This window comes from Dioscorea cayenensis, chromosome 16 (genome assembly GCF_009730915.1).
Source record: "Dioscorea cayenensis subsp. rotundata cultivar TDr96_F1 chromosome 16, TDr96_F1_v2_PseudoChromosome.rev07_lg8_w22 25.fasta, whole genome shotgun sequence".
Classification (NCBI taxonomy): Eukaryota; Viridiplantae; Streptophyta; class Magnoliopsida; order Dioscoreales; family Dioscoreaceae; genus Dioscorea; species Dioscorea cayenensis.
In genome coordinates, this window is record NC_052486.1 from 11,809,291 (window position 1) to 11,834,375 (window position 25,085).

At 39.9% G+C, this 25,085-nt stretch overlaps 1 non-coding gene across 1 annotated transcript; it reads left to right on the forward strand.

Moving 5' to 3' along the window:
• Positions 1-255: 255 nt before the first annotated feature.
• Positions 256-362, forward strand: LOC120279695. The gene has a single exon (XR_005542001.1). It is a non-coding gene; the product is annotated as a small nucleolar RNA R71 (small nucleolar RNA).
• The last annotated feature ends 24,723 nt before the right edge of the window (positions 363-25,085 follow it).

Sequence of the window (25,085 nt, forward strand, 5' to 3'; positions counted from 1 at the left end):
AGAGTATCTAACTTCTTGCTCAATGACTCAACCTGGGCCGCCAAAGAAGCAACTACATCAATCTCATAAAGTCTGGCTACTTTTTTTCTGTCTCTTGTGTTCCACTGGTAGTTTTTCATGGCCATTTCTTCAATGAGATGTCGGGCTTCTTCAGGGGTCTTGCTTCCTAAGGTACCTCCTGCTACTGTATCAAGTAACTGCCTTGTGCTTGTGTTCAAACCATTATAAAAATTCTGAATGATCATCCACTCAGGGAACCCATATCGAGGACATTTTCGTAGGAGCTCCTTGAACCTATCCCATGTCTCAAAAAGAGACTCCAATTCTGTTTGCACAAAGGAGGATATTTTATTCCTGAGCTTCGCAGATTTTCCAGGAGGGAAATATTGGGCAAGAAAAGCTTCTACCAACTCCTCCCAAGTAGTGATCGATGCTCTAGGTAATGAATGTAGCCATTACTTTGCTCTCCCATTGAAGGAAAATGGAAAGGCCCTTGACAACGCCCTTGCGTGTAACTCGCAAGTGCACGGATTTGTCGAAGTAATAAATCCCAAGTGAGTGTGGTATCGTATCCACAGAGAGTAGGGAATAAAAATACCTAAATTTCTACTTAACCAAGTGAAGATGAATAATTATTGTGTTGATAAGATATGATGTAAACAGAAATAAAAAGAACAAGAATGAGAGGCACAAATAAGTGAGAGGTAAGGTAATCGATAGAAATGGGGTACTTGGACAATGCTCCCCCTAAGACTTATGCTTCAAGTGCAAGACCTACCATTATAATTCCTAATTAATCGTCAATGAGTTGTGGAAATCCTAAAGCACACGGTCCCAAACCTAAGGTCAACCTTGACTAACACTGTGTCCCGGTGAAGAAATCACTCAGTCTCAACACCTCACACTGCATAAATTTTCATGGAGTTCTAGGGATTCCAAGTGATAAATCCTATTCCTATGTGTAGATCTAACCCTTTGGTCCAGGTGAAAGACCCCTAATTACAATTAAGCCCCAGATACTAAGGTCACTTCAACACTTCACTGCTGTCACAAGAATTAAGCCCCCGTGAGGAGTTCATCCCTTAGCACTTCACTCTATTGTAACCGCAAAGAAATCTAGGAAATGGAGGTAGGATAGATCACACCGGAAGGGCAAGGGAAGGCTCCACTACCTATCAACTCACCTCCTCTTCAATCTAGCTTTGTCTAACCCTCATGGCATGTCACCCATCCACAAAGATTACCAATATTGACTCTCAACCCTAGTGTCACTCTAAGGGAGAAATCAATCAATAGGCATACAAGATTTAAACTCAAATAAAAGAATCAATTAAGGAAAGCACAATGGAAAGTCAAAGAAACAATAACATCCTAGGGTTTACAAAATCCAAGTACCCACTAGGGGGTTTAGCTCTCCATGGAGCACAATGAAATCAAAAGTAAAGATAAGTAATCCATAGGAAAATTCCCTCGGTATTCATGTCAATGGTCTTGTGAAGTAGCCTCCACGTCTTCTCCAAAGGTCCCTTTGTTTGGCCTAGGACACACCTCGCCGGATCAGTGCCGACGAAAGCTCCCCCAATAACCTTCTTCCAAGCGAAGCGCCGTGTCGAATCCGGAGAACAACTGCAAAGACTTGCCAAAAGCCTCTCAAAACCCTAGTAAATGGCCTCTCAAAAGATGGAGAAAAGTTGGAGAGAAAGAGGAAAGACGATCCCCAAAATCGGGTTGAATCGCGGCTTAAATAGGGCTGGAATCAGGCATCCACACGCCCCTGTGGATTTTCCACACGGGCGTGGATAATTTCCACTTGCCCGTGTGGATTCTCTGGAAATCTGATTTTTGGACGGATGTGAACAGTATATTGCTACAGTATATGGCTACAGTATTAGCTTCTTTTCTTAATACTTAGCTTCACAACCCTACATGCGTTAAAGAACACAAACACACATGTATTAGCACTTAAACCTGATAAAAGAAATGCTCATCGTAAAGAAAGAATACTTCACATTCTTAACACACAAGCACTTATCTGCCCTCAATCTAATAGCATCATCCATAACTCCATTGGCCTTAATTAAGCATGTCGCACACTTCCAAGAAGTTCTCGATGTGGTTGTTCGGATCCTCATCAGCCCAACCATTAAACTGTGCCGACTGCTGTAACATTTGGATGAATACTGGCTTTAGCTTAAAATTCTGAGCTGTAATCGGTGGATACACAATACTAGATTGTGTGCCCAGAACTGCGGGTTTGGCATAATGTGAGAGTGTCCTCTGCTGCTCATTCTGTTCTATCATATTATCTGACCCTTCACCTTCTATTTCAGCTTGATTTTACTATTCTTGCACATATTCTTTACTCCTTCTACGGAGTGTTCGTTCAAGCTTAGGATCACCTTCAACCAATGTCAAAGGGTTTCCTCCGGTCATAACTTGGAGCTGCAACCAAATAAAGAAAAGCAAATTAGAATGATGGAAAAATACAAAAATGTGAAATAGAACAAATGGTGAATAGCTAAAATAGTAAAGTGCAAAGTGTTTCTAAAACGCCTATTCCCCGGCAATGGTGCCAAAAACTTAACACACCCCTTTGCTTGTGTACCGCAAGTACACGGGTTTGTCGAAGTAATAATACCCTAGTGAGTGGGTAGTCTTATCCACAGAAAATAGTGATCAGAAACACAAAGATTGCTATTTAACTAAAATGAAGATGAATCGATAGTGGTGTGAATAAAATCAATGCAAATAGAAACAAGTAAAGAAGGAGGAGGCACAAGTAAATGATAGGAGAAGCAATCGACAGAAAGTGGGGCACCTAGATATTGCTCACCCTAGGACTAGTGTTTCAAGTGTAAGACCGACCATTATGTCTCTCAACCGATTCTTAATGACTCGTGGAAATCCTAAAACATACGGTCCCAAAACTAAGGTCAACTGTGACTAACCCTATGCTATGCCAGGCGTAGAAATCGCCGACCTCGACGTCACATCAGTGCAAGATTGCTTAAAGCTCTAGGAACTCCAAGTGATAAACCCTATTCCTAATATAGATCTAGCCCTTTGGTCCCGACGAAAGACCCCTAGTCACACTAAGCCCCTGCGATACTAAGGATTACTTCAACACTTCACTCGTTACTATGCGTACTAAGCGAGTTCATCTCTTAGCTAATTCTGATTATTATGACCGCAAAGAACTCTTGAACGTGAGGTAGGATAAATCACGACGAGAGGAAGGGACTGTTCTGCCACCTCTGACCTCACCCTCTCTAATCTCCCTCTAATCTCATTTCTGCTAACACTCATGGTGTGTCACTCACTCGCAAGGATTACCATTGTAGACTCTCAACCATAGTGTCACTCTAAGGGAAAATCCATTCAATAAGCATTCAAGATTGGAACTCAATTAAAGACATCAATTAAAGAAACATAATAGAAAGACCAAAGAAACAATATCATCCTAGGGTTTACAAGTCCAAGTACCCACTAGGATTAAGCTTTCCATGAAGCAAGATACAATCAATAATGAAATCGAAAGTAACAACATGCAATCTATAAGTAAAACCCCCTTGGTATTCGTGTCGATGGTCTTGTGGAGTAGATTTATCTTTTCCAAAGATTCCCTCGTCAAGCTTAGGGCACACCTAGCCAAATCGATGCCGACGAAATCTCCCCAATAACTATCTTTCGAAGAAACACGGTGTTGAAGGCCATAGAGCTACTCCAAAACCCTTGCCAAAGCCTCTCTAAACCCTAGTCACGAGCACCTCCAAAGATGAGAAAAAATGGTCCAAAGGATGGAAAGAAGATCCCACAAAATAGTTGAAATCACGACTTAAATAGGGCTAGAATCGGGCATCCACACGGGCATGTGAAATTTTCACACGCTCATGTGAATCTGCAGAAATAGAATTTTCAGCGTGCTGTAAATAGTAACTAGTACAGTGAATTGCTACAGTAATTTTACTATAGTAAACTACTATGGTACTTCACCGAAATGCTCCCGAATCCATACTTTTCATCGAGGCCACATGAATTGGCACACATTTCTACGGTAGATCACGTTGCATCTTCCATAAAAATTACATTGATGAAGATCTTGCTAGCATTGCACAAGTCAGAACACGCGAATGTGACTGCCTTTGTGCCCCTCTAAACCATATATTTGCTTGAACACCATGGAGGTTGGCACACAATTACGTGTCTTTGGGCACAACTTGTGTCTTCACATTTGTTCACTCCATAATTTTATCAACAAAGTACATCCACGATCTACTTAGGTTTTTTTCTTCCATAATTGTCTCCACAACCCTACATGCACAAAAGTAACACAAATACACATGTATGAGCTATAAAATATGAGAAAAATAATGCTCATTGTAAGAAAATAATACTTCGTATTACTAATACACAAGCACTTATCACCGAGGGATCTCAAGATGAGTCCAACCCCAATTTCTCGGTGATTCAACCCTAATCCCATACGAATGTTGATAAGAATCTCTCTTTAACCAACATCCCTACGATTGCATTATGTATAAGGAGATCCTGAAATAAGGACATGCTTATTCTAAGTCTATCCTTAAGATTCAGAGGGCTACCGACATCCAATTTCTCAGTATGTTGATACAAGAAAACCCCTTTTAGTTCAATAGGGATTTAATACATGTGAGTAGGTCACATCTACATGTACAACTCAATAAAGAACTATGGATCTCTTCATTTAGTAGTTCTAGGCATGAAGAAAAATGAACTAAATCATAAATCATCCCAAGCATTTCAATTAAAGACAAGGCATCCAAAATACATAATGAACCCCCCCACCCCAATGTTCACCTACATCCGGTGGCCTAGGGGGTTTAATGTGCCATCTTACAAACAAGCTTAACAAAGTCAAGAAAAGCAAGAAATAAATTCATAAATGACACTCCCTAGTCCAAATGATGAAGAAGAAGAGCAAGGCTGACAAAATGATGCTTCCTCTAGCCAAATGAATGTCGAATGACCCTTCACTCCTCCTCCCTTGGTGATGACTCTTTCCCCTTGAAGATCAAGCTCTTTGCCACCTATCTAGCCTTAAGGATGTTCTTCTTGTTGATGTCTTCGTTCTCCTCTATCATGTCCCCAAGTTATTGCTGCCAAGAATCTTTCCTTTCATGCCCTAGAATGTGCTTTTATACTTCTCATGTATATGGGCTGTATAGGGGTCGTATAGGGGTCAAATGGGGCACAAAAACTCTCCAATTCCAGCCATCCCGGGGTCAATGAGGCCCTCATTGAGGCCAATTCCTTTGCTTCCATTGCTACAGTATCAATCTCGGGGTCAATCCCAGACTGTATTGAGGCTGTATGACTTGGAATATTTTCTGGCTCCAAAATTTTCTATGTGCTATAGTGACTGCTAAGCGTTTGCTTGTCCCCAATCAAACAAATCATGAAAAATAAAGAGAATGATAAGTTGCTAAATGCATTACCTCCGGCTCAAATAAATATAAGAATCTACATGCAATGGATAATGAAATATGGATGCTAAGTTACAACAAGTAAGCACAACAGAAAGACCTTGTCTTACCTCTTATATGTTTGTGTCATGTGTGTGAATCTTCTATCTCATCTGCCCTGAGCTGGTCTAGCCCACTGACTTTAATTAGTATAGCTCTAGATACTAATCACTCCACATGCAAAAAGTACTGAGTCTTAAAATGCTAAGTGCTACTTCAATGAACAAGTAAGATCCTTCAAACTCTTAACCTTGAACTAATTCCCTTTTCCTTCTTAGAAGCTCTAGTAGGTAGTCAAAAAGATCACTAGGTTTTTTTATTTTCTTTTGGCTCTTTCTCATCCATAAGTATTATCTTAAGCCTATTAATGAACAACAAACTATATTTAGCATCGAATTCCACAATATGGTTCTAATACATGCCAATTGAGTGTACAAATTAATATAAAATACACGAATATTGTACACTCGTCAAGGCTAGATATTGGAAGAGAAATTAGTACTAAAAGATTATCGGTCCTGTGGATTCGACTACCCAATCCTCTTTGGGTACTAATAAGTGCTTGTGTAAACATATTTTATTGTATGTTTTACATGTATTGTGCATCACTTTTATCAGATTTTATGGCTCATAGAGTGTATTTAGTATTTTTATAGGTAAATAGGGCTATAAAGGTATGTAGGAACAAAAGGGAATAAAGATAAGGGATGTAGGCACATTTTGAGAGTCTTTTGCTCAACGTATAATCATGGAAAGAGATGGGTTCATATACATGCGTGTTTGTGCCAACTTTTGAGGGTTTAAGAGTCATCTCATGAGACGATAGGTCACGAAGGTAGTCACATACTAGTGTTCCAGTTTGTGAAAAGGATTTAGAAGAACTCTCAATACTTTCACTGGACATAAGGTCACATTAGTACCAAACGGGTGTGTGCCCGACCTTGTGGCCTCAAGGAAGAAGTTTTAGGGGGGTTACTATTTATGTGTACTGTAGCATGTGGAAATTCCACATGGGTTGGAGGCCGTGTCAATGGCCATGTAAAATCAAGATTCCAGATTATAAAAAGCCGCTTTGAAGAGTATTCATCTATCTTTTTCCACATGTTTTGGGAAGAAGTCGGCTAGGTTTTTAGAGAGGTCTTTACACTCAAGGGATCACTTTTTCATTAGCTTTCATGGATTCTTTCATCGTTATATGACAAGTGTCTAAATGTATGTATTTTATACTTATAATTCTTATATTATTGATATATGTTTTGGTAATTAGATGCCCTTTTTGTGTTTAAATTGGTTTTATTTGTGTTACAAGCCTAAAAGAAGGCAAGCTAAGCTGAAGAATGCATTTGAAAAAAAATCAGCATCAAAAACTACATCTTAGGGTTCGGGACTATAGCGGCACTGTAGTAGAGTAACTATTCACATCTACAGGAGCTTGGCTGAAAGCCTCACGACCTCCATGCACCCACATGGATGCCCATGAAGCTCACTGGAGAATTCCACACTAGTTATTGTAGATACCATAGTAGAATTGCTGTAGGCAGATTACTGTAGTCAAATTACTATAGCAGGCACTGTAGCACTGAGATATTTTTTGTGCAAAAAGGATGGGAAGCTCACAGGTATCCATATGCCCACATGGAACCCCTAAGGCTTGGGCAGATGACATTAAAAGAGGATCTAGGGCATCAAGAAGATGGTCTTTTGGCCATCCTTTCTCTACCATCATCTTCTACGGCTTCAAGGGGCTAAAAAAGGAAGATCTGAGAAGCAAGATTAAGGAAGAAAAGAAGGTTGCTATCAAGGAGATCATCAAGAAGTTCGTCGGCACCGATCCACTGAATTCTTGTCACCACCTCTAGTCTACATCTAAGGGAGTTTATTTATGAGATTCTTCATGATTTACTTGTATTCTAAGCTTTCTCATTACTGCTCTAGTCATTTATATTTCTTATTGTAAATATATATATATATATATATATATGCTTTCCTTTTATTTTAAATTCTTTATTAGCTTATTATTTTTAGTTTTGTTGTTTACACAGGGCTATGGATTTTATAGAAAAATTGTTGGCCGTAAAAATCTATGCACTTGAGAAAAAGATGGAAAAACTTTTTTCCATGAAATCAAGCCAAAGCAATCCAAACCATAATGTTTATAATCTATATTTAGGTGGGTGATAAACGCCTAAATGTATGCATTTTATATGTATTAATCGTGTATTATTTGTGAACATGTTAACGAATTGATGCCCGTTTTATGTCTAAATTGGTTATTTCGGTGTTGCAGGTCTTAAATAAGTCAAACAATGCTCAAAAATGCAAATCGGATGAATTCGACATCAAAAAGCGGCATTTTTGGGGAGTCCCGTCTTTGTAGCGACCTCTGTAGCGACAACATAGCGGTCATTGTTCTTCTTTCGTGACCATTTGGTTTTGGGAGTTTCACGGGCTCCATGCGCCCGCATGGATGCCCGTGAGGTTTCTTCAGGAATTCTCAAGTCTCGATTCTTGTAGCAAAAAAACATCTGTAGCAAAAAATCTATGCAGAAAAGCACCGTAGCTTAGCTTTGAGCACGGCAGGTTTTGGGCATTTGGTCGTGAGCTTCACGGGCTCCATGCGCCCGCATGGAGCCCGCGTAGACTGACCGGGGTATATAAAGGCGATTTCTTCTAGGGCAAGAGGAGGAGTTTTTGGAGGGTTCTTCAAGCCGATTTTTCACCAATCTTTGAGAGGCAAGATTACATGTTTTTGGAGAAGGGAAATCTAAGGGAGAAGCTCGGATTTGGCTAGATCTTCATCGATCTCTTCTTTGGGAGTTTGTAGAGCAGCGAGGGAAGCCGCCCTCCCATTGCGGCGTCCGTGGAAAGCCTTTCCACCCAGCTTGGCTTGTCTTCCTTCTTCCATTGTTTGAGGGAGTTTTTATTATGCCTTTTGTAGTTGTTTGCATGGATTTGTTGCTTGGATTTGTTTGTATGGACGAGTAGACCCCAAGGTCACCGGATGCGGTGAACCTTGGGGTGAACTTTCTGATATTTGGATGATTTAAGTTTGTTTATTGCAATTGTTGTGTTTTGAGATTCATTCTTGGTGCATTTGATGTGTTGCTTACATGAAAAACTACAGTAAAACCAAAGCTGTTAGGTTGTACTTGGTAGCGTGACCATCGCCCTTGTACTAGACACACCAAGTTTGGAAGGGATTCATGTACGAATCGCCGTGACCATCGGGTGTTCTGTGCCCCTCCACCATTAGGGCTAGACCGAGTTGTGTTCCGGCCCTAATTAGGGATTTCCCCACTTGTTAATGCAATCGTATGAGGATTTGATCGGAAGAAATTACGTGTCAATACTTATACCGGATTAGGGGTCAATGGTCGTGACCATCGGGTTGACCTAATCTAGGAAATCTCTAGGTCCAAACCTTCAATTGCATGATATTCTTAGCATCCGTGCACTTTAGTAGCCCCCTAGGGAATCCGCGATCCGTGACCGTTCCTTTCCCCGATTTTTATACCCCTCTCCAGTATTTTTAGTCTTCACTTGTAGTTATCTTATTCAAATTAATAGATTAGAGAAACCTTTCGAATGCATCGGCTAGACAATAAGCGAAGAGGAAGTAAGGGTAGATCCTTGGGCCTGGGGAATCGACCCTCTCGTGCTCGCACGAGAGGTATTACTTGACGACTCCGTGCACTTGCGGATCGCATTCATCAGTGGGCACCCAATTTTTTGGCAAATCATCATACGTAACAGTGGGGATACCATCACCAAAGATTGCTACAAGCAAGAACCCCTCTTTTAAGAACCGTGGCATTATCATCCTCCAGTCGTTGATAGTGAGCAATCTCGTTAAGGGAAATTCAATCCAAAGGAGGTGTTTGCAAAATTCATGATACAAAAAAATGCTCATTTTAAAACCATGGATATGACAATTTTTAATGCCCAACCATCTCTTCAAAGAATGAAGAACCAGATAGGAGAATCTTCCAAAATATCGGCAGAGTTACCACCAATTCATAAACCAACTATAGAAGTCTTATCTAAGAATGACACTATAAAGAAAGAGAACAAATGTGAAATTTAGGTGGAAGTGGATATTGGGGTATTGGAGGTTGAAGAGGCTAATAAAGTGGCATCAATACCACTGGAACACATAATAGAATTTCCACCTCAGTGAAATTGAATAAAAAAGGGGAAGGATGAAAACATGGCCATGGAAAAATGTAAGGAAGTAGAAGAAACCAAGAAAATGTTATGGGTAATTGAATATTGATAAACACCTAAATATGTGTATTCTATATATGTTCTTGTTGTATTATTTGTGTATAAATTGATGATTTGTTGCTGTTTGTGTGGTTTAATTGGCCTTATTCATGTTACAGGTCTTGAGGATGCCCAGATGAGCTTGACAACCCAAAAGAGAAAAAAAATGACACCAAAAATGGCGTTTTAGAGCCCCAAGAACTGTAGTAGTATTGTAGCACAAAAACTCATGAAACGACAAAGTCTCAGGTTTTGTTGACGGGTCTTGTGTGTACTGTAAGTGCACGGGTCGTCGAAGTAATAAAATACCACTGTGAGTGGGTAGTCAAATCCATAGAGAATAGTTGCTTAGAAACACAAGTATTGCTATTTAGCTAGAATGAAAATCAATTTGTGATGTTGAATTAAAGAAATCAATGCAAAGATGAGTAAAAGATCAGAGAAAGCAAGAGGAGTAAGGAGAGATAATCGATTGTAAAATGGGGTACTCGGATAATGCTCACCCTAGGACTATTGTTTCAAGTGCAAGACTAATGTTATGTCTCCTAATTGAGGTTTAATGAGTTGTGGAAATCCAAAGACAAACGGTCCCAAACCTGAGGTCAACCTTAACTAGTCCTTCACACTATGCCCTGGCGGAAAGGGAAACTCTCGACGCCTCACACTATGTAGGACTTCTTGGAGCTCTAGGGATTCCAAGTAATAAACCCCATTCCCTAATATAGATCTAACCCTTTGGTTCAGGTGAAAGACCTCTAGTCACGATTAAGCCCCAGCACTAAGGGTTACTTCAACGCTTCACTATGTTGCTCACGCAACTAAGCCCCAGTGGAGTTTGTCTCTTAGCACTTCACTCTATCATGACTACAAAGAACTCTAGGAACATGGAGGTAGGATAAATCACGTCGAAAGGGAAAGGGGACATTCCGCTACCTCTCGACTCACCCTCTCAACCCTTTTCAACCTTGCTAAGTCTAACCCTAATAAAGTTATCACCCCCTACAAAGGATTACCTAGATAGATTCTCGATCCTAGTGTCACTCTAAGGAAAAATCAATTAACAAAGCATACAAGATTGAAACTTAATTAAAACATCAATTAAAGGAAACATAAAAGAAGTCAATGAAATAAAATCATCCTAGGGTTTACAAGTACACGCACCCAGTAGGGATTTAGCTCTCTATGGAGCAATACAAAATCAACATTGAAATCAAAAGTAAGTGCAAGTAATCCATAGAGAAAACCCTCTTGTCATCCATGTCGATGGTCGTGAGGAGCCGCCTCAACTTCTCCAAAGGTTCTCTTGTCAAACCTAGGGCACACCTCGATGAATCAATGCCGATGAAAGCTCCCCCAATAGCTCTTCTCCAAAAGGAACTCAATGTTGAATGCAGTAGAACTACTCCTAAAACCCAGCAAAAGCTTCTCTAAACTATAGCCGCGCTCGCCCCAATAGATGGGCAAAAGATATGAAGGAGATCCCCCAAATAAACTCTTAAAAGCGGCATTTATAGGGCTGAAATCAGACATCCACACGGGCATGTAGAATTTTTACACGGTTGTGTGGATTTCTAGGTTGTCTTTTCCTACTTGTTGTGAACAGTAACTGCTACAGTGTTTTTGATATAGTACTTCATGAAATACTCCCGAATTCACTTTCTTCATCGAGGCCACGTGATTGGGCACACATCCATGCGGTAGATAATGTTGCGTTTTCAATTAAACCACATTGACGAAGCTCTTAACAATGTTGCACAAGTCGGAACATATGAGTGTGATTGCTTTTGTGCCCCTTCTACTTTGTGTATTCACTTGAGCATAATGAAGGTTGGCACACAGCCACATGTCTTTGAGCATAACTTGTGCCTTGACTCTTGTTCGATCCAAGAATTTTATTAACAATCCCGTTGATGATCTACTTTTGCTTCCTTTCTTCCAAACTTGTCTCCATAACCCTAAATGCACAAAAAACACAAATACACATGAATGAGCTATAAAATCTGATAAAATTAATGCTCAATATAAGAAAGGTATACTTTGTATTACTTATACAAAAGCACTTATCACCTCCTTCCTAGCCATCATTACTAAACCCTTTTTTTCCCGAGGTTTGGTTAATTTAAGCTGTGGGGTTTTATTTGGCTTTGGATTCACTCGCTCACTATGATGGTGGCTCTCACTCATGTGTTTTGCACTCTCTCTTTCTCTCTCTTTCGCTCTCTTTTAGATCATCCATCAATATTTCCTCCGGAGTTATAGGGAAGTGATAAGTTCTTGTGTATGAGTAATATGAAGTATTCTTTTCTTACATTGAGCATTACTTTTCTCAGATTTTATAGCTTATGTATGTGTATTTGTGTCTTTTTGTGCATGTAGGGTTGTGGAGACAATAGTGGAAGAAATGAACCAAAAGTAGATCGTGGATACAATTTGTTGATGAAGTCTTGTAGTGAACAAATGTGAAAACACAAGTTGTGCTCAAAGACATGTGGGTGTGTACCAACCTCCATGGTACTCAAGCGATTACACAAGTTGGAAGGGCACAAAGGCAATCACACTCATGTGTTCCAACTTGTGCAATACTAGCAAGTCTTCATCAATGTGACTTTTATTGAAGAGGTAATGCGATCGACAACATGGATGTGTACCCATTCCTGTGGCCTCAATGAAAAGTGTGGATTCGAGAGCATTTTGGTGAAGTACTGCAGCAGTTTATTGCAGGAAATTACTGTAGCAGTTAGTATTCATAGCTCGCTGAAAATTCAATTCCTAGAGATTCACACGGGCATGTGGAAATTCCACACACCTGTGTGGATGCGCGATTCCAGCTTATTTAAGTCATGATTTGACATATTTTAAAGAATCTTTTTCTAATCCTTCTCTCATTTTTTCCCTAACTTTGGAGGCACTCGCGGCTAGGGTTTGGAGAGGCCTTGGCAAGGTTTTTGGAGTGGTTCTATGGCCTTCAACACGGCATTCCTTCAGAAGATACTTATTAGGGAAGCTTTCGTCGGTGTTGATTCGGTGAGGTGTGCCCTAGGCTTGACGAGGGAACCGTTGGAGAAGATGAGGCTACTCCACAAGACCATCGATACGGACTACAAGGGTGTTTTACTTATGGATTGCATGTTTTTACTTTCGATTTCATTAATGATTGTATCTTGCTCCATAGAGAGCTAAACCCGTAGTGGGTTCTTAGACTTTTAAACCCTAGGATGATTTTGTTTCATTGACCTTTCATTATGATTTCTTTAATTGATGTTCTGAGTTCCAATCATGAATGCTTGTTGAAGTGATTTTCCCTTAGACTAACACTAGGTTTGAGAATCCATCTTGGTAATCCTTGTGGATGAGTGACACACTATGAGGGATAGACAAAGCTAGATTATAGAGGGTTGAGAGGGTGAGTCGAGAGGTAGCGGAACATCCCCTTTCCCTTCCGGTATGATTTATCCTACCTCCTTATTCCAAGAGTTCTTTGCGGTCACAATAAAGTAAATTGCTAAGAGAGGAACTCCGCTGGGTCTTAGTTGTGCAAGTAACAGAGTAAAACGTTGAAGTAATCCTTAGTGCTGGGGCTTAATCGTGACTATGGGTCTTTCGCTTGGACAAAAGGGTTAGATCTAAATTAGAAAAATAGGGTTTATCACTTGGACTCCTTAGAGCTTCTTGCAACTCCACACAGTGTGAGGCATCGAGGGCATTCCTTTCTGCCAGGGCATAGTGTAGGGTTAGTTACAGTTGACCTTAGGTTTGGGACCGTGTGTTTAAGGATTTCCATGACTCATTAAACATCAATTAGGAGATGTGATGATCGGTCTTGCACTTGGAGCAATGTCCTGGTACCCCACTTTCTATCGATTACCTCTCTTATCATTTTATTGCGTCTCTTTCTTGTTCTTTTTATTTCTATTTGAATCGATATTGTTCACACCACTTTGAATCATCTTCACTATAGTTAAATAAGAATTCTTGTGTTTATGATCACCATTCCCTGTAGATACGACTACCAACTCACCAGGGTATTTTATTACTTTAACAGCTGGTGCACTTGCGGTATGCACTCGCAAGGGGTGTGAAATGCTACCCCTTTGAACATGAAAGTGAGTCAGTTAGCATGGCTTCTAATATGGACATCAAGATCAAACAACCAAGGGTGTCCCAATAATAATTGGCATACTTACATTGGGACAACATCATACTCCACTTGATCATGATACTTCCCAATAGAGAATTTAACTGTTACAATGTTGCTAACACGCAACAATCCATAATCATTGAGCCATTGCATCTTGTATGGACTAGGGTGACAACGCTGCTTCAACCCCAACCTCTCCACAAAGTCTGAACTAGCAATGTTACTACAGCTGCCATTATCAACAATTATCCTTCATACGTTGTTTTTAATAGTGCCGCGAGTATGGAAGATGTTACGCCGTTATCCCTTCTCCTCTTCAACAGCGTTGACATTAAGCATACAACTGGAAATAAAGCAATCTCCCACATCAACCTGAATGACACAATCAACATCATCTGCTGACTTATCATGTGCATCACCATCATCTTCGGGATCACTCTCAGACTCCCAACTCACCCTGTTCATTAATAAGCAAGGTCCTCCTACTGGGGCACTCAGAAGCAATGTGCCCTCTCCCTTTGCACTTGAAGCACTCTATGTTGTGGCTGCTAGAAGACGCCATAGTGGATGTAGAAGAAGATGTAGCTATTGAAGAAGTGGGCCATTGATCACTTTGTCCAGAGCCCAGCGAAGGTGTTGACGTGGTCGACATGAGGCCAAAGGGTGTGACAGATGTAGCGACCGTCGGCCTAAGAGTAGCGCCATCTCCTGTGGTACCTTGGGTGCGGCGCCAAGTGGGGCAGTGGAACGATTGGGTATGGTACGCCCCCGACCGCCATGCTGTTGTTGTTGCTCCATCTTCATTGCTTGATGTACGAGCTCCTGTAGAGTGTTGTAGGGGAACATCTCCACTTGATCAGCAATATCACGGTTGAGACCGCTTAAGAACCTTGACATACTCGCCTTAAAACTTTTTCGCATGTTGGTATGGATCATCAGGACCTCCATCTCCTTATAATATTCATCGACAGTTCTTGTACCTTGAACAAGCGGTTGTAACTTGTTATATAGATCTCTCTGGAAGTGTGGTGGAATAAAAAGGTGTCGCATAGCCCTCTTCATAGCATCCCATGTGCGAATATAGCCATTACCTGCAAATAGCTTGTCTTCCTGTAACTGGTTCACCATGTTAGTGCATAATCAGTAAATTCAAGAGATGCTAGGAAATACACATCCCAATTTATTTATGATCATTGAAAATATGTTGAAATTATAATGTTGTATTTATAAATTCTGGTAATTGCTAAAAACCCATGCAAGGTTCATTAATGCGCACTTGGCCCCCTATTTTTGGTATCCAAAAAAACCCCTCCTTTTGTGATAATGCCCTTGCCTTCGAAGTTGTGGAGAACCACATGGTGAGAAATGACTATCATGCCCCATTGTGTAACCACTTTGGCAAGTGAAAGGAAGAAAATGTTTCGGTTTATGGTGTGATTTTGGGTTGGTTTAGTAGTTTAACATTCCTAGGCTTTAGTTTTTTGTTTCATGTGTATGTCCTGTATGAAGAAAGAGAATGTTGTGTTCAAGGAAATCTTTTTTTTTTGGCCATGTCTTTTGTTGTGCAATTTTACATGTGTGTGTTCCATGATTGTTGTCTAATGGGCATAATGCCGTTGTCTTCCCATTTAATTTCAAATTGGTTGTAGTATATGGGTCTGCTATATGTATTTGATTTGCTAGATTTGTCTCAATTAAAGACTTTCCTCACCAGAAAGGATATGCTTCAGTTAGTTAAAATTGTTTTTGTTTAATAGCAAAAACTTGACATGCGTCTGAATTGCGTGTAAACCGCAAGTGCACTAGTGTTGAAGTAATAAATACCCGGTGAGTTGGGTAGTCAAATCCACAGGGAACAGGGCTACTAGTACTAGCTGTTTCTCCTCTATCTAGCCTAATGATAAATGGGATGGTGTGGTGATCTAATGTGCGAAGAAATGAATACCTGAGATGAATATGCAAGGGTAAAATGGACGGGAGATCCCAATCAATAAAGATGAGGTACCTAGGCAATGCTCCCCCTAGGATCTAACATGAAGTTCAAAACTTGCTAAATGCTTCTAAATCGAGTCTAATGAGTCGAGGTAATCCAAGAACAACGGTCCTTGTCTCCAAGCAATCAACACTAGTCTCCTACAAGGTCCAAGTGGAGAAATTGCTCAATCTAAACACCTCACACCCCATATGACTGCAATTAGCTCTAGGGATACCTAAGAGTGAAACTGATTCCTAAAGATAGATCCAACCCTATTTCCCGGCGAAGGATCCCTAACCCTCTACATGATCCTAGAGAAGAAAATATCTCAATCTCACACCTCACACCTCACACCTCATACCAAATATGGTTACATAGAGTCTAGGGAATATAGAGATAGGAAATACTCATCGGAGGGGAAAGGAGACACTTCACTATCTCATGATTCACCCTCTCAACCCTCTTTAACCTTAGAGTTCTAACTCTAATGGAGACCTCTCTCATTAAAGTAACAAATCATGCATAGAGAATCAACCACAAGGATCAATAAAATATGCAAGCAATGGGAACACAAGATTAACTCAAATCAACTCGAATTAATTAGAACCATAAAGCAAATCAATAGAAAAGACAAGATCCTAGGGTTCACTTGCCCAAATTCCTATGAGGGTTTAGCCCTCCATGGAGCAAGATACAAAACAAAGATAAATACAATGAATAGCAATGTAAACCATAGAGAAAACCCTCCTTGAATTCATGATGATTGGCCTTGTTGGGTAGTTCAACATCTTGAAGGATTCCACTCCGAAGCTAGGTAGCCGGTGGCTTCCCAAGTGCTATGACGGCGAAGGAAACTATCAAAGTTGGTAAAGAACACCCTCCAAATTGGGAAAGACCTTCTCTCCAAACCTTAGCCGTTTCACTCCCTCAAGAGCCGCACAAAAGATGTCAAAGAATAGGCCAAAATGGCTATTTATAAGCCTAAACCACGTCTGTCACATGCCCCCACGCACCAATGTGGATTTTCACGCACCCGCATGGGCTGCAAGAATTTTACGCGGTCGTGTGGAATTTCCACGTGGGTGTGTGAATAGTAATTTTGTGCCCTTCCAACTAGTAAATTGGCTTGAATCTCCTTGGAAGTTGGCACACATCTCCTCATTCATGAACTCCTCTTATGTCTTGGTCTTTGAATTGAACAAGAACTCCCAACATTGTGTCTTTATAGCCTATCTTTGCTTCCTTTTGATTCTTCAATTCATTCACAACCTAATTGCACAAAATAACACCAAATACACAATATGAGACATAAACCATGGTAAAAAAGATGCTCAATGCATGTAAAACATATATAAAAATATTTCTACTCAAGCACTTATCAATGGCATTTCAATTTAATAATACTACAAATTTAAAAGGGCTGAATTATGAGTAATATCTTGTTCTTTTCATAGTCATTTTCTTATGGCTGTCAACCTTGTCAACGAAGGTACTACTTAGTACCAATAGTGGAAACTATGGCCGACTTGAAGGCTTACATGAGTAATGCGTAGGACGCACGATCTACAAACAACAATAGAGAGAGCCAACCAAGAACAAGAAAGAGGCGCTGGGAAATCATTAGAAGAACACCATTTGTAGCACTTACAGGATTAAACTAGTATTACAAGAGAGGAGATTGCTTGACACCCTATTACAATAATATAACTAGCGCACCCAAAAATTTAGGATAAGAGAAAGCCTACTAAGTTTTAGGAAGGAGGATGTGGCCATCATTCTTGGGTTGAGATTTGATGGAGATGCGGCTTTCTTTCAGAAGAAGAAAACACAATCCACGTTTGAAGAAGAATATTTTCAAAAACCTACGAATGATATGGAGACTCTATCAAAAGAAATACTTCTCCAAATTGTTCAGAAGAGGGATAAAGAAGAAAATTTTGTAAATCTCCTAATGATTTAACTCATAGGTACTATCCTTTTCCCAAACATATCATGCTCGGTCCCGAAATGACTTGTTGATTATTTGGATGACCTACTAGCATTGGCGCGCTACGCATGGGCACAAAGCGATGCACAAGTGGCTTGTGGAGGATGTTCCACAAATGGTAGCTCAAGTTTAAGCAAGATGTGCTTGGAAGAAGACCAACACAAGCTACCTGAAAGGCTGCACAGTTGCATTAAATATATGGTTCTATGAGCTCACTGCCACAAGGAAAAAGTTGTATTTTGGTAAGATCACAAGAATACTATGTTAAGGTTCAAACAGCTTCCCTAAGCAGGTATTCTTAGGACCCATGTTGTCATCAATTGAAGGTAAGGAGGTAATAAGTCATTGAGAAATTGTGTCATAGTTTTACTCTTACTCGTTTTAGTTTTACATTTAAGTTAACTTGTTTCTGTTTAAGTTAACCTATTTTTGTTTAAGTTAACCTATTCAAATTAAGATAACCTATTTCCTTTTGGCCATATAAGTTAACATGTCTTTTATAAGGTTTTCGTTTATTTGTGTTGGGTTTCACTCATACCAATTTATTTCCATGTATCAGTTTTTTGAGCTTCTCCCTGATAAAAAAGAAGAAGAAGATTTTGTTAGGGCTGCTCACCACAAAGATCATATTGCTCCTGCCCCACCATCTTGTGCTAAGGATGAAAGACCGACCTCTTTAAGACTGGGTGAATGTAGCTCTCCATCTAGTAGCCTTCCTTTTTTACGTACTTCTTGATGCCATCCATGTCCCCCTTAGAGAACCACAAATGATGATGTGACCATGTGTTTGTTACGGGTATGCAATATATTGACCAGAGAGTTTCTCCGTCTTGTTGCCTGCATTGACGTAGTAGAGGGCCAGACAAAAAGGGATAATACATCACCAACAATTGAGGAACCCTCCCTAGATGTCACCGTTATTGCCCTGGATGCCACCGACATAACGGTGGTGTCAAAAGAAACAAAACACCGGTGACTCAAGGGGCTTGTGACAAAGTGAAAGTCAATGCCAGCTCCTTCTCCACGGGCGAAGTACCACCAGCACGTGGATGATGGTCTATCGGGCAGCGTCTGGCATAGATGCTTGAATAAAGGCACCACCATAGAATATTGTACGTAAATGGGTGATGATAGAAGTGGAATCATCTCTACTAGCTGGATCTCCTGTCAAGGATGCTGATGTAGTTGATGTTGACAACATCATAAAATTTCTCACTACAATAAAGAATGAAATACCTATCTCGACGGTGACAGTGGGAAATAGTACTGAGCAATACATAAGTGGTGTAGCTACGGTCCCTCCAACAATATAGATAGCCACATCAAAAGATGAGTCATCTAAACGGGTTGAACTAGAAGTACCATCTTCTAGAGATGAACCATCCCAAGAGTAAATATACATGAATTGCAAGAATAGAGAACAAATTTTCAACCAACTGGAGAACAATCAGAAGCATCCACCTCCCCTATCTAAAGAACCAACAACGGTGGCTGAACTAACTCTATCCAGTGTTGAACCATTTCCATTGTCTACTATAGAACCAGCTATTGCTAATGAAACAACTGAACCGATGGTAATTGATAAGTGTCTAAATGTATGTATTTTATACTTATAATTATTGTACTATTCATATATATTTTTGATAAATCGATGCCCTTTTTGTGTTTAAATTAGTTTTATTTGTGTTATAGTCCTAAAAGAAGGCAAGGCGAGCTCTACAATGCATTTGGGAAGAAATTGGCATCAAAAACTATGTTTTAGGGTTCTAGTATTATAGTGGGCACTATAGCAGAGGAATCATTGTGCTACAAGATTTGGCTATAAACCTCATGGGTCTCGATGCGATCGTGTGAAGCTTGTAAGTCTCACTAGAGATTTCTATACCAATTACCGTAGATAGATCATCACAGCAAAACACTGTAGTAAAAAGTACCACAAATGGTTACTATAGCAAAGTACTGTAGTAACCCCGAATCAATTTTCACGCAGAATCAGTTGTAAACCTCAAGAGCTCCATGCGCCCGCATGAAGCCCGTAAGGCTCTGGTGGATAACATTAAAAAAGGGGAACCTGGGCATAAAGAATGAGGTCTTTGGCCACTCTTTCTCCACCATCATCACCTAGGGCTTCAAGGGGCTAGAGAAGGCAGATGTGAAAAGCAAGATCAAAGGGGAGAGGAAGGTTGCTATCAAAGAGATCATTTAGTAGTTTGTTGGTGCAAGTCCACCGGATTCCCATCACCACCTTCTAGTTGATGAGTCTAAGGGAATTATTCTATGATTTTGCTTAGGTTTCCTATGAACTTTCTTGTATGGATGTTGTGATTTACATTTATTACATTGGTTTGGTTTGTGGTTTAAGCTTTGTGTTCTTTGATGTAACGAATTGCATGAGACTTTGTAGTTTGATTTCTAGGTTGTACTTGGTTGCGTAACCATTGTTCTTGTACTAGACACACATACCTTGATGGAGATTCTTGTATGTATATGCCGGGACCATATGGTATTTCATACCCCTCTAACCATTAGGATTAGACCTAGGTATTGAGTATCGGCCCTACTTAGAGAATTTCCTAGGTGTAGTGCAATCGTAAGAGGATTTATTCAGAAGAGATTCCGAGCCAATACTTGTATTGGATTAAGGGTTATTGCTGTGACCATCAGGGTAACCTACTTTTGGATGTCTATTAACCCAAAACTATAATTTCCTTTGTAATTCTAGCATCCTTCTAGCTTTAGTAGTCCTGAGGGGATCATCACCCGAGGGCCTTACTCTTTTATTGTTATTTGCTTCCTTAATGTGTTTACATGATGTGGCTTACTCCAAATTGACTATAGTTATCACTCTTGTTAGTTTTTTTATTTTGTTTTAAACCTACATTTGTTAGACTAGATAGTGCCATCTAGGAGAAGTAATAGCAGCTCTTGGGACCCCAGGGAATACGACCCTCTCATGCTTACATGAGAGGTATTACTTTATGATCCACGCACTTGTGGATCTCATCAGTGACCTTCCTCAAAGAAATGAAAATGCTAATGAAACCCCCAAAGACATAACTGCTATTGGAGTTGAATCGTCTGCTCCATCCTGTAAAGAAGAATATGTGGGACATGATCTAGAATTGCTTGGTGTGGAAGCACAAATATCTACCAATGAAACACATTGGACTAATACATCATAACCAGCTGATGCTATTGAGAAAGGAAACATCGCCAAAAGAAAGACCAACAATTGATATTGATGCTTTTTGTCATTGTAAACCAACAAGCTGTGGATGAGCAAAAGGAATTTCTGCCAAAGAAGAAACCATACATTGGTTACACATGTCTAGACTACTTCACATAGGCAAAAATAAGTAGATACCTTAACTTCTAGATGAACAAGTAAGTGTTTTGTTTTGATCTTTTTGGTAGCTATGTATGTATTCTTGATAACACTTAATAGATGATATTATTACTTGGTTATATGTCTTTTCACTTAATAATGATTGTTTCCGCTTAAAACTGTGTTATCACTTACAAATTTCTGTTATGGGGTATAATATTTGATTTCTTATTTTTGAAATTTTTTGCTTCCAAATCTACTGTCATTTTGGAAGAATAAGTGGGCTTACACCACATTAATCCCTCTCTAGAACTGTCGTTTGGAAGAATGAGTGGGCTTACACCACATGACTCCATCTGTTCATGCTTCTAGAAGGTAAGGAAATGGTCATGGATGATGTGATGGATGTGTTCGTGTAGATTATAAAGGAATCATGCAAAAAAGAACCCTACCCATACAAGAATAGTGCAACCATAACATGCCCATTAGCACTGCTTTTATCCAAGCAGGACCACACTACAGAGTTATCTCTGATAATGATAGAAGAAGGTGCATGAAAACTACATGATTTTAACGTTGCCTTATTGCTAATCATTCTTAATGGCCATTTCCATCTTGATGTTCTCGATAATGATAAACAAGAATATCGGCATTATTCATCATGCCATAGTCTATAATACAATGAAGATGCTGGCCTCATGGTAATATCAATTACAAAGGCACTATTTTAGATTTTTCTTATGCTAATCCTCCTACTAAAGATTGTTTCTTGATAGTGAGAATTATTTGATAAGGTTGCCGAGATTAAGATTAGTGAGATGATAACTATGGCATACGTCTTGATGCATGATCGAGACTGCCCAAGACAAAAGGAAGGGAGTGTCGACTGTCCTATCTATGTCATGAATTTTATTGAATAGATACTCCAAGGTGAGAAACTTAGGTTGCCTCAGAATGATGTCCCCTACCTAAGGTTAAAGTACATTGCGCGCATACTCATGGAAGATATTGCCCATGGTGGTGACAAAGTGGAGAGTTCCAAGAATGAATCAAATGCAAAACCTTAGAGTGGTTGATTGAACAAAAACTTAAACTCATGTTTGGTTGGGTATGTTACCAGTTATCAAAGTACTTTCTCACTTAGCTAGACATATTACTAGCTATATATTTATGTTTACATTTAAGTATTTATTCTTGCTTTTTTTTATGTTGTTGTTTAAAATATTTAATATATCCTTAAATGTTTCTACTTAAAGATATTATACACAATAAGTACAATACATGTAAGAGGAATGTAAGCAATTAACATTACTGTTCATTAATGGTAGTCAGTAACATGTGTGTTTCACGATCTACTATTGTACCAGCCTTGTGGTAGCGGCTACAGCGCAACTTGCGGATAGCAGATGCTTACGACTTGATCCTCTTTCGTCTAGGTTATCCAAGTTTCCTTTTCATGATAGGTAGATGTAAAAGTAGTTTGTGATTGTTATCTGCTAGCTTACCAAAAATGGTGATGTGGAAAATAGCTTCCTGGTATGTGAGATTATATGTCTGGACAGTGAAGTACTCACTAACAAAATGATGGATTCTTGTATCTATCTGCATTAGAGCTACATAAGCGTGCTTGCATAGGATGCCATATACTTTCCATCTATGACATGAGCATATTCTTGGTGATAGGTTTCTAGAGTTGCTGCTTTGGTCAATCACCTCAAAACAATCACTGTTACAATGACCAACACAGAGATTTCAACCTTCCATGATAATATCTTATATCTTCTTATATATGTCAGGGCATATACGGTGGGTACATATGACAACGCCCCTTGCGTATGTCCTGCAAGTTGATAAGTGCTTGTGCGATATGAATGCGAAGCATTATTTCCTTATGTTGAGCATTACTTTCCTCGGGGTTTTACACTAATATGTGTGTTTTTATGTTACTTTCGTGCAGGTAGGGTTGTGAAATCAATTATGAAGGAAAGAAGCCAATGTGGATCACAATGCACCGATTTTGGAGGAAATCTTGCTAAAGTTAAAACGCGAAGATATAAGTCGGGTGCGAGATGCTAGAGTGTGTGCCAACCTCCCCGTATTTGAGTTTACACAACCATTTGGAGGGGCACAAGGGCAGTCACACTCAAGCATTCCGAGTTATGCACATAGAACAAGATCTCCATCAACTTATCCGTCATTGAAGAAGCAAAGCGATCCACGGCATAAACGTGTGCCCGTTTATGTTACCTCGATGAAAAGTGGATTCGGGAGTATTTCTGGTAGAGGACTTTCCACAAGACCATCGACATGACTATTGAGGGGGTTTCTTTATGGATTCATTGCTTTTACATTCTATTTCTTTGATTGTACTTAGCTCCATGGAGAGCTAAACCCCTAGTGGGTACTCGGGTATTGTGAACCCTAGGATGTATTTGTTTCTTTGAACCTCTTTATTATGCTTTCAATAAATTGATGTCTATTGTGAGTTCCAACCTTGAATGCTTGATTGTATGAACATTCCCCTAGAGTGACACTAGGGTTGAGAGTTCTTGTTGGTAACCTTGTGAGTGAGTGACACACCACAGGCGTTAGACAAAAAGCTAGGTTGGAGAGGGTTGAGAGGGTGAGTCGAGAGGTACAAGGCGTCCCCTTTCCCCTCCGGTGTGATAGATTCTACCTCCGTTCCTCGAGGTTCTTTGCGGCCATAATAGAGTGAATGGTCTAAGGGATGAACTTCGGCTGGGGGCTTAGTTGCGCGTGCATCGGGTGAAGCGTTGAGGTGATCTTAGTATCTAGGGCTTAATTGTGGTTAGGGGACCTTGCACCGGACCAAAGGGTTAGGTCTATAATTAGGAAGAGATTTATCACTTGGAATCCCTAGAGCTCATTGCAACTCTATGCGAGTCGCGAGGTGTTGAGATTGTTCGATTTCTCCTCCGGGACATGTATAGAGTTAGGCATAGTTAACCTTAGATTTGGGACTATGTAATTAAAGATTTCCATGACTCACCATCGTATTGATTAGGAAGCATAATAGAGGGTTCTTGCACTTGAAACAATTATCCTAGGTGGAGCATTATCCGGGTACCCCTATCTTTATCGATTGCCTTACCCCCTTCTTTACTTTTGCTCTCTTACTTGTTGCTTTTACTGTTGAGAATTGAATCATTATCACACTTATCATCATTGATCTTTTACATAGCTAAGAATCGAATTAAGTATTTTTATCCCCTACTCCCTATGGATTCAATACCCGCTCACCCGGGATTATTACTTTGACAAACCAGTGCACTTGCGGGATATACGCAAGGGGATCTTGTCATAAGTGCACAGGTTTGTCGAAAGTAATAAAATCCCAGACGAGTGGGGTATCGTATCCACAGGGAGTATGGAATAAAAACACTTAATTGTTTCTTAACTAAGTGAAAGATAAATAGTGATATGTGTGACAAGATGTGAAATAACAAAAGTAAAAGAACAAGAATGAGAGCACAAGTAAAGGAGAAGGTAAGGTAATCAAATATAAATGGGGTACCCGGATATTGTTCTGCCTAGGATAATCATTTCTAGTGCAAGAACCCTCTATTATGCTTCCTAACTGATGCAATAATGAGTCGTGGAGATCCTTAAATACATGGTCCTAAATCTAAGGTCAACCATGCCTAACTCTATACATGTCTCGGAGGAGAAATTGAATAACTCTCAACCTCGTACTCGTATAGAATTGCAATGAGTTCTAGGGATTCCAAGTGATAAATCCTTTTCCTAGATGTAGACCGAACCCTTTGGTCCAGGTGGAAGGTCCCTAGCCACAATTATGCCCTAGGTGCTAAAATCACTTCAACGCTTCACTCCGTTGCACCCGCAACTAAGCCCTAGCGGAAGGTCATCCTTTA